Genomic DNA, 9855 nt, shown 5'->3' with positions numbered 1-9855 from the left:
TGGAGTGTCTTTAGTTGCACATACTATGCAGATTGCTAGTGCAAAAGACTCCACTCCTGTGTATGGTGCTGTTACTTACTTCGGCCGTATAAAGGAGATATGGGATCTTAATTATCACATGTTTAGTATTCCTGTATTCATGTGTGATTGGGTTGATAGTCGTGGAGTAAAAAGGATGATTTAGGATTCACGGTAGTTAACTTTGATAGGTTTGGTCAAAAGTCTGAACCCTTCGTATTAGCTAGTCAAGTCAAACAGGTTTTTTATGTTCAAGATCAACAAGATGAGAATTTGCATGTTGTTGGATTCACACCCCATAGGATGTACAAGTATGGATCAAATGGTGAAACTGATGATATGTTGGATTTTGATGTTACTTTTGATTTAACACAAGACTCCGCTTTATTAGACCTTGATGATGATTTTTTGTGTATGCGTCCGGATGGCGAGGGCATATTAGTTTAAATATTTTTTTTTGCAGAATAATAAAGTTTTTGGTATGTTTTTATTTCAGATTTTGAATGTGATTAATTTTTTTCCAACTGCGACAAATAACAACGTACTTAATTTAATTTGAATCTTGTTGAAACAGGTTGTGTTTTTCTGACATGGAATCAGATTCAGCTTCTGATCACGATGAGGACTCTAAACAAAGAGGTCCGACAACAAAGACAAAAGCTAATAAAGTGAAGCTTGTAATAACTTACAATAAAAAAGGTGTCCCGGTTGGAAAGGAAGCCACAAAACTGTCTACTTTTGAGGGTTTGGTTGCAAGAACAATGGTTCCCATAACCTATGACTCGTGGCTGGAAGTTAGTGAGGAAGTAAGGGAAGGATTATGGCAATATGTTTTGGTAAGTCTCTGTTTTCTTCCTGTTATTACCTTTGTTAAGATCTGTTTTTGTCCCTGTTCAGAGTTGTTTTTGAACCAACCTTTTTTTATGTTTCAGGAAAAGTTTGTAGTTGACCCAAAGAGCTGGAAGCAAACTCTCCAATCGATCGGGAAGAAGTGGAGAAACTTCAAGCATTATCTATATGCCAAGTTCATTAAGAACCGAAGTAAAGATCCCAAGGAAAATCTATTCAAACCTCCGAAAGATTATCCGTTTATAAAGAAAGAAGATTGGAAAGTTTTTGTATCCCATAGAGTTACAAAGAAGTGGGAGGTTTGTTAAACTTTTCTTATATGCATTTGTAGTTACAATTTTAATGTTTGTATTTATAATTTTAATGTTTCTAATGCAGGAGAAAAGTATGAAAGCTAAAAATACTCATGCACATCATAAATACAATCATTGTTTGAGCAGAAAAGGATATGCTGGACTCATTAATGACATTGTATGATTCCCACTGAATATTGATTATTTTATTTGTATATATTTGTGTTAATTGATTTTGTTATTCTAGATAATTTAGATGCAAGAAACCGGCAAGACGGAAGAGGAGATTGATAGGACAGTGCTGTGGAAAAAAGCAAGAGAGTTGAAGACAGGAGGATACGATGCAGATGTGAAGATGATTGTTGATAAAATTGTAAGTTTCATTAATTCCCAAATATATAAAAAATAACATTTGTCCCATTTTATTTTACAGGATGAGCTTCAGAAATCGGGAAGCTTTGGAGAGGTTACATGTGGAACACATGATGTGCTTACAGAGGCCTTGGGTACTCAGGAACAACGTGGGCGTGTACGAGGGATGGGTAAATTTATAACGCCACAACAATACTTTTATTTACTCAAGAATGTTAAGTATTACTTGGAGATTGAGAACGAGAGGGTGCATAAACGAATCAACAAACTTGAAGACGACTTGGAGAAACTAAAAAGAGGTGTACTTAATGTTTCTGAAGCTGCAAGTTGCCAAATAGTGGGCGTCATTGAAGATTTTGAAAAACAACCACAGAATGAATCACTTGTAAGTCCTTGAAGACAATTATGAAAAATATATTTAAAGAATTTTCTTTTTCTACAAACTAACATACTATATTTTACAGGATAATTCATGTCTTCTTGCGGTTGAATTTGCTGCAAATGTAATTGCTAAAGGAACCATAATGAAAGCATCGGGTATTTTGAAATATATTTGCATTATTATTATTTATATATTTTCATTTTTTAGAAGATTGGATCTTAATTATTTTTTATGTTTATGTAACAGATGAAAACATTGAAGTTATGATTGAAACAATTTTGCAAGGAGAAGCTTTAGTACCCTTTCCACTTGAAGAGGAGTTCATTGTGAAGGTCAAAGATGCACTGGGACACATACTAAGCTGGCCAAGACACTTAGTTATTCGATGCTCTAACCTGGTAATACTATTTGAACATATTTGCCCTTGGTTATCTTAATTTTTCTAATATTTGAGTGAGTTCTTTTTCAGCTTCAATTCAGTAAATGATTCCTGTTTCATTCTGTATTTTTGATTGCATTTGTAGGGAAAAGTGGTGGCGAAATCTATGAAAAATCATGCAACACCAGTGAAGAAAGCTGCAACACCGGTGAATGAAGATGTAACACCAGTGAAGGAAGATGCAACACCTCCAAAAGAAGAAATAGGAAGTAATAAGAAAGAAAAGGGGACAGGAAAAATGGTTGATGGAGAAAAACAACCATGTGATATGGAAGAAGGGAATGATGTGGAAGAAGTGATTGGAAAAGAAAAGAAGATTAAAAAGGAGAAACAAAATGTGACCGTGCAAAGAACGTGGACCAGAGCACATATGAAGACAAGGATAAGGATTGAGAACAGTAGTATTTTGAAAATGACTGCAATGATGGCTGATGGACAAGTTACAAAGGTTGATTCTATAAGAGTGCAGAGTGAGAACGATCTTTTTGGGTACGATAGTTAAACGTACTTAACTTGAGATGATTTTGAAGCAGTTCTTACAATGGATGAGCTGACCGGTGCTGTTATTGTGTCTTATATGATGTAAGTGCAAGAAATTTAATTTAAATAACAATGTGTCTTAAAAAAAAATTTGTTTAATGAATTTAGTGTTTGTATGATAACAGGGTGTTGTTTAACAAATTGAAGTATGGCTCCCCAGAAAGAGACCATGGAATTTGCTTTGTGAACCCGACAGTAATCTCACCAAGTACGCGTAAAGGGAAATCTAAGAATATTGACGATGCAAGCAGAGGTTTAGCAGATCGGTTGTCTAAAAGAAAGGGCAATGACATCATCTTTATGCCCTACAATCCCGGGTATTGTTATTTGACATTTTATTTTTAAAATGACTGCAATTATGTTATTTGACATTTTTTTTGTGGTTTTTGTAGAAGACATTAGGTATTGGGTGTACTAGACATGAAATCGGATACTTGCTATTATCTTGATTCCTTGAGCTCTGGCAATTTCAATATGCAGTTGAAGCAAATTGTTGATTCGTAAGTAATATAAATTATCAAAACACTTGATGTGAGTACAATAAACACATATTTGTTAATGTTTTTTTATAGGGCAATGGTTTTGTACACTACACAAAGTGGATCCAACAAAAGGGTTAAACTAAATTGGGTTAATGTTACGGTCAGCACTTAATTCCTTATTGAAATGTAGTTTTAACTTTATTTTTTGGATCAATTGAAATGATCATTTTATATGTAATTGTGTAGTGTCCAGTTCAGCCCGGATCTACCGAATGTGGCTACTACATGCTAAGGTTCATGAAGGAGATAGTGGAAGAAGGAATTGAAGTGTTGGTCAAAGACAATGTAAGGATATAGCATTCTACTTTCATTACTATAATTTATGGCATCCTTACTGTTACAGAATATGTGCTTTCATTCATTTGAAAGTACAATGCTCTATTAAGAAAGAATAATTTACATTTTATGCTTAGTTGTTAAATATAGCAACTTACTGTTACAGAATATGTTAATATGCTATTTTTTATTAATAAAAACAATATGCAAATGTTTTCACAGATCAGGGATGGAAAAGCTGAGTACACAACTGCTGATATCGACGAGATACGTGAAGAATGGTCAACGTTTGTTACATGCTTCATTTATCGATGATATGTATGGTCTTTTGACAATGTATCTGCAAAACAATGTTATGGTTAACAATGAAATGCTAGGTATGGTCTTTTGACATGTGTAATGCTAGGTAGCCTTTTGAGACACATGTACAATTTTTGCTAACTTTTAGTAATGTTACATAAGGTAACATGTAGTTACAACTTAGGTAATTCAACATATATGTAAAGTTGTTTGACGTTTAGATGAAAATGAATGTTTTGGTATATTTGTCATTTATTATGTGTATTCACGTTGTAAATGTGTGTTGTAAATGCACGTCGTAAAAACTTCGTAAAGGCGCGTAGTAAAAACGAGAGACGTAAGGTTACGACATGCAAATGCGTGTTGTCTGCCTTTATGACATGGCCTTCCTTGACACGCATTGCGTATCATAAGCGCGCGTCGTCTCTAGACGACGCGCATTTGAGCGTCGTCTTTCTTTATGACATGGCCTTCCTTGACACGCATTGCGTATCATAAGCGCGCGTCGTCTATAGACGACGCGCATTTGAGCGTCATCTTCCTTTATGACATGGACTTCCTTGACACGCATTGCGTATCATAAGCGCGCATCGTCTATCTTTATGACATGGCCTTCCTTGACGCGCATTGCGTATCATAAGAGAGCGTCGTAAATGCGCGTCGTCTATATTTATGACATGGCCTTCCTTGACACGCATTTGCGCGTCGTTTGAGCCTTTTACGACGCGCAATGAGCTTCGTAAAAGGCCTTTTTTCTAGAGGGGCCATAAGAAGGACAATTGCCCCAATTTAGCAGTAGGAGGACCAGTTGCAGCACCCGCTCTAGCGACTCTATAGATTACTGATGGCCGCCAAGGCAAGGTGGATGCGTCTGTTGTGAGGAGTAGAGCTTTTTACCTAAAAGTCGAGGAGGCTCGTGCAACACTTGATGTGGTGACGAGTATGTATCTTTTCCCTATCTGTTTATTTATATTGATTTTTCTGCTTATATTTATGTGTTTTGTTTTAGGATCATTCCTTGTGAACAGTATCTCTTCCTTGGACCCTACTTAAACAACATTATGACCCATGATCCTCTCATTTCTCAGCCTCCATTGCCTTTTTGGTCCTATTTCGAAACCTTATCCCTTCTTGAAGAGATTTGACCTTGTTGTGTGTGTTTCTAGTGTGTGTTTGTAGAATTTGAAAAAGAAGAGCTTGGAATAAGGAGCCTTATTCAAAAGAGAGTTTTGTAGATCCATATATCTCTCATCATTTCCAGCTTCATTGTGGTATAAAGATTGGAACTTGCTCCTTGTATACTTAGATCTAGTCATTATGTAGTTTTGGTGCTTTTTGGTCATATGATGAGATCTAGTGGATTTATTCCACTCCAAAAGTTAGGAGTTGCTTCTCTTGATGTTTCTGAGGTCCTTAGTCAGTAAAGTTAGCATCTTGATGGTTGTCGATGAACCATGCATGTGTTTAGGTCATTTTGGTGAAAGTAGAATGCTAAAAGTAAGTTTTGGGTCCTTTTGAGCCATCCAAAGGCTCCAAGTTCATAACTTTATGGATTAACACGTTTAATAAAAATTGGATCTAAAGTTTTGGCTTTTGGTTGCAAGTATTAAGCACTTAATGGGAAAAGTGCTTAATGGGCATGTATGTTGCCCGGTCCCCGATCATGCATGCTTATTAGTATGATAGGCATACTCAACTCGTACTCAACGCATACTAGGGATTGTTGGTGTATATAGGGCGTAAGTCTGAGTACGCCGGGCGTACTCATCTTCTGTTGACTTCTATTTACCTTCTCGGTTTGGGCCATATTTGGAGTAGAGGATTTTTGGGCCTTTATTGGGCCATTAGACTTCTGGATTTGGGCCATTGCTAGGCTTTGGGCCTTGTTGGAATTGGGCTCCTAATGGATCCTAGGCCTCATTTAGTAAGTTGGGCATATTGGGCCTTTTGGGGCTATTGGATTGAGCCTCTGATTGTGGGCCAAGTGAAGGAAGGGTAAAATGGACTTTTACTCTGAGTATTAAACGATTGGACTAGGATTCCAACTATAGGTTTTGGAACAATTATTAATTAGGTATTATTTGTTCATGTTAGCGTGGGGATTTTCCGGATCAGCAGTGCGAGCTTTTATCTGAGATATCCAACAGCTTGATGTGAGTTTCCTCACTATGCTTGGTGGGTCAAAGGCACCAATGTCGACCCATGGTTTATTATGATTAGGATGCTAGTTGCATGCGTGACTCTTGCATGTATGTTATCTGTTATGTATACCGGGCGAGGCCTGATAAGTGTATTGTATGTTATTTATCTTAGTGATTATTGCATGTGTTTATGTGTGTGTGTTTATGTATACCTAGGTTATTCTATTATAACTAATTATTGTGTTATTGTATGAATGATTGTGGGCCAATCATTTTACTTATTTTAAGAAAGTGGTTATTACATATTATTGAATTAAATACAATTGAAAAATACCATCTAATTTAACTAGAAGGGTATTTTAGTCAGTTAATATAGATTTAATAATGGAAATTTGCATATTTTAAGGAAATTTGCATATTTTAAGGGAAAATAGATTCTATTAATTTTAAAAATCTGATTGTATGGATGATAATTCTCCTAATTCGGAAATTCTGACGGAATATGTTTATCAACATATAGAAACATAACAAAAATTATTGAACCATATAAGAATACACATTCTGATTTAATATATATTTTGATTTAATGAACTTCTTGAAAAATAATTTTGGATACAAGTTAAAAAAAAATTCATTACATTCTTAGAAAAGAAAAAAAAATTATATACTATTCTATGAGAATGTTACACTTATTAATAACAAAGAAATACAAATATATAAATCATTCTACCAGAATATACTATTATTCTACCAGAATATTCTATTATTCTGCTAGAATAATCCATTCTTTTTGGAAGATTGGTGGTCCTTGTTCATCTTCATCCCGTAGAATAACCCATTCAATGTCCCCTCTTCCCTCTATATTTTCCTGTCAAAAATCAAAATCAAACACCAATTCCTCCCAATCATTTATGTTCAAACAATAAAAAAAATAAAAAAAATGTAGCAGCTAATCAAGTAAAATATAACAGCTAAAGCATAGAATTATTCCAAGTTTCACTATGACCAAAATCACACTCAAATTCTGTTTCTCCTATTGGTCCTTCCATTGCAGCCATTCTACCTCCTAAACACTCAATAAAACATTAAACTCAAATAAAATCAACACTCCATTATAAAATAATATATACAATGATAAAAACTTTTTGTGAGATATGGATGATCAAGAAACATCCATCAATTCACTGTAAAACATCAACACCAAATATCCATTCCTTCATCAGTTTGTGTCAAAACGAACAAAGAAAAAGGAATTTTCATTGTTCTTCTGTTCCTCTCTATCAATTTCTGTCAAAAACAAATCCAAACATCCATCTTTATCCTACATTGATTCCTATCTAAAACAAAAAAAACGAGGCTACCCCATGCTCATCTGTTTCACTGATATTTCAATGGAGCTCTTGCTAGATCAAGAAAAAAAAGAGAGAAAAAGAACAGGGGAGATGCCGTAGCAGCCCCCGTCCATGCACCTTTCAACCACCGAGAGCAAGGCCTACCGAAGTGGGTGTTTCCCCGGAGCAAAACCAGTCCGCGACAACCCCCTGTTTCATCCGAGTTTTCTCACTTCACCATTCTATATATCTTCTTCCCCACCTGGCTCCGTTTCAGTATTTTCAATTCCATAACCAAAAGAAAAGGGAATCTTCACCGGAGCTCCAGGAGCAAAACCCATCAACGAAACCACCAACAAGATTATTAAATTCATCTGGATCAATCACTTCAACACTATTGTACAAAGAAGAAGGAAACAACAGTATATAGAGGAATCGAAAACAAAAGCCCTAATTTTTAGATTGAAATTGCATGGTGGTTCTTTAATTGAAATGCCGATTTTTGCTTAGATAAGGGCAGCGTCGGAGGTGGTGAGGTTTTTTTTTGAAGTGCTTTGCTGGCTGAATCAGGCCCTAAGAAGGTTGAGAACATAAAGGGAGACCGTAATTTGCAAAAAATAGAGTCGAAGCACCACTTCTCCGATCCCGTATCCGATCCCATAAATCGCAGAAAGGTCGGATTCTCCAAAGTCGGTGAGTTTTCCGGTTCTCTGTCTTCTGTCGACCGATTCTTCTCCCCCTTGATTCGTGATCACTGGTGGACCAAGGAGGAGTCCTCCTTAGATTGATTGCCCATGTTTGCTCGATGCTTCTCCCCGATCTGTTAGTCAGGTGATGCACACGGGGAAATAAAGCCCTTCAGTTCATTCTTTTTTTTATGGAAGACATCGGCTGTATATAAGAAAAGAAATTAGGTTAAAATTGAATGCTAGCAAGATTATAGGGATTATTTGTGGAAGCTAATTATCAAATTACTAAAATACCCTTGTTTATTTATTTAATTATTTAATTTTTTTACTTAATTTTAATTGGTCTATATTTATGCATACAATAACACAATACTTAGTTTAAAGAATTGAACCTAACTCTCTCTCTCTCTCTCTCTCTATATATATATATATATATATATATATATATATATATATGTTATGTGCTGTTTTGGGGAACTCACTAAGTTTCGTGCTTATCGTTTTCAGTTTATGTTTCAGGTACTTCTGGTTCGAAAGGGAAGAGCTCGGGATGTACATATTTCACACACACTATGATTTTCGCATTATATAACTCTGATGTATTCCATTGGTCGTTTGACACACTCTGTTTTTCTTGTATGGTTTTACAAAATACGCTTGGTTTGAAGGTTTTTATTATAATTAAAATGAAATTTTTGGTCTTAATTTTTGGGACGTTACATGGGAGAAAATATCCCAATGTTGGAATGGCATCGGCTAAGGGTCCGGGGTAGTTGTCATGTAGCCACCGTGACATAGTGAAGAGGTTGTGACGGCACGGTGAGGTGAGATAGTGATTCAGTGAGTCTCGACGTAAGTGGAACGCAACATGCTTTGCACTGTGACATGGTATATAGGTACTACAGCTCGGTTAGAGGCTGACCGCAACCAATTAACGCGCACCACAACATGGTAAATAGATTACCGGAAAGCAGTTACGAGGTCGTAACATAGGTTTTAACCTTTTAAGAACTCATTTCGATCATTTCTCATGGGATTTCAACTGGGAGCAAAGAGTTTGTGATATTGATGCCAAAATCATGCCAAGAGAAGCTAGATATGGAGCCTAACAAGGATTATCATCTTCTCTCCATTGAGGTAAAGATTTCTCTATTCTGTTGAAAGTATGAGATTGACAAAATTGGTTGAATCGATTAACCTATAGCTTGATTATTATGTTATTAAATGCATTTAAAAGATTTAAGCAAGCTTAGGAAGTGATTTCCATGGTGAAATCAACCCTATGAGAGTTAGTGTTTTAAACCCTGACTAGCGAGTTTAGTGAATTGATGCAATAGATTAGAGTCTAATGAATTAGGTAGTATGTGATACATAATTCATTGGATGGAATAGATTTAGACAGGTTTTATGAATCTGGATATGTTGTATAAATAGGCCTTGATCGAAGAAGATGGATCAAGATGCATCAATTGAAGAAAGGAGCCAAGGGGTAGAATACATGTTATAACTCTTTCTCTCTCTAAATTATAAGTATGTATTTTGTAATCTTATGTATGTGTGTTTATGATTACATGTTAGAAGGAGATATACAATGGTTATACGTTTAAAATCATGTATCTGAGCAACTATATATACCTAGAGTAAGTATGTGTCACACCCCCGAACCAAACGACGGAAACGTCC

General features: G+C 35.7%; 1 long non-coding RNA gene across 1 annotated transcript; it reads left to right on the top strand.

Moving 5' to 3' along the window:
- The first annotated feature begins 3297 nt into the window (after positions 1 to 3297).
- On the top strand, positions 3298 to 3720 carry LOC145069445 (uncharacterized). Its single transcript, XR_013689498.1, has 3 exons — positions 3298 to 3393; positions 3466 to 3535; positions 3622 to 3720. It is a non-coding gene; the product is annotated as an uncharacterized LOC145069445 (long non-coding RNA).
- The last annotated feature ends 6135 nt before the right edge of the window (positions 3721 to 9855 follow it).

This window comes from Lactuca serriola, chromosome 1 (genome assembly GCF_051521515.1).
Source record: "Lactuca serriola cultivar US96UC23 chromosome 1, Lser_US96UC23_V15, whole genome shotgun sequence".
Taxonomy (NCBI): Eukaryota; Viridiplantae; Streptophyta; class Magnoliopsida; order Asterales; family Asteraceae; genus Lactuca; species Lactuca serriola.
Note: the sequence above shows the minus strand (reverse complement) of the source record. Positions and strands in the feature narration are given on the sequence as shown.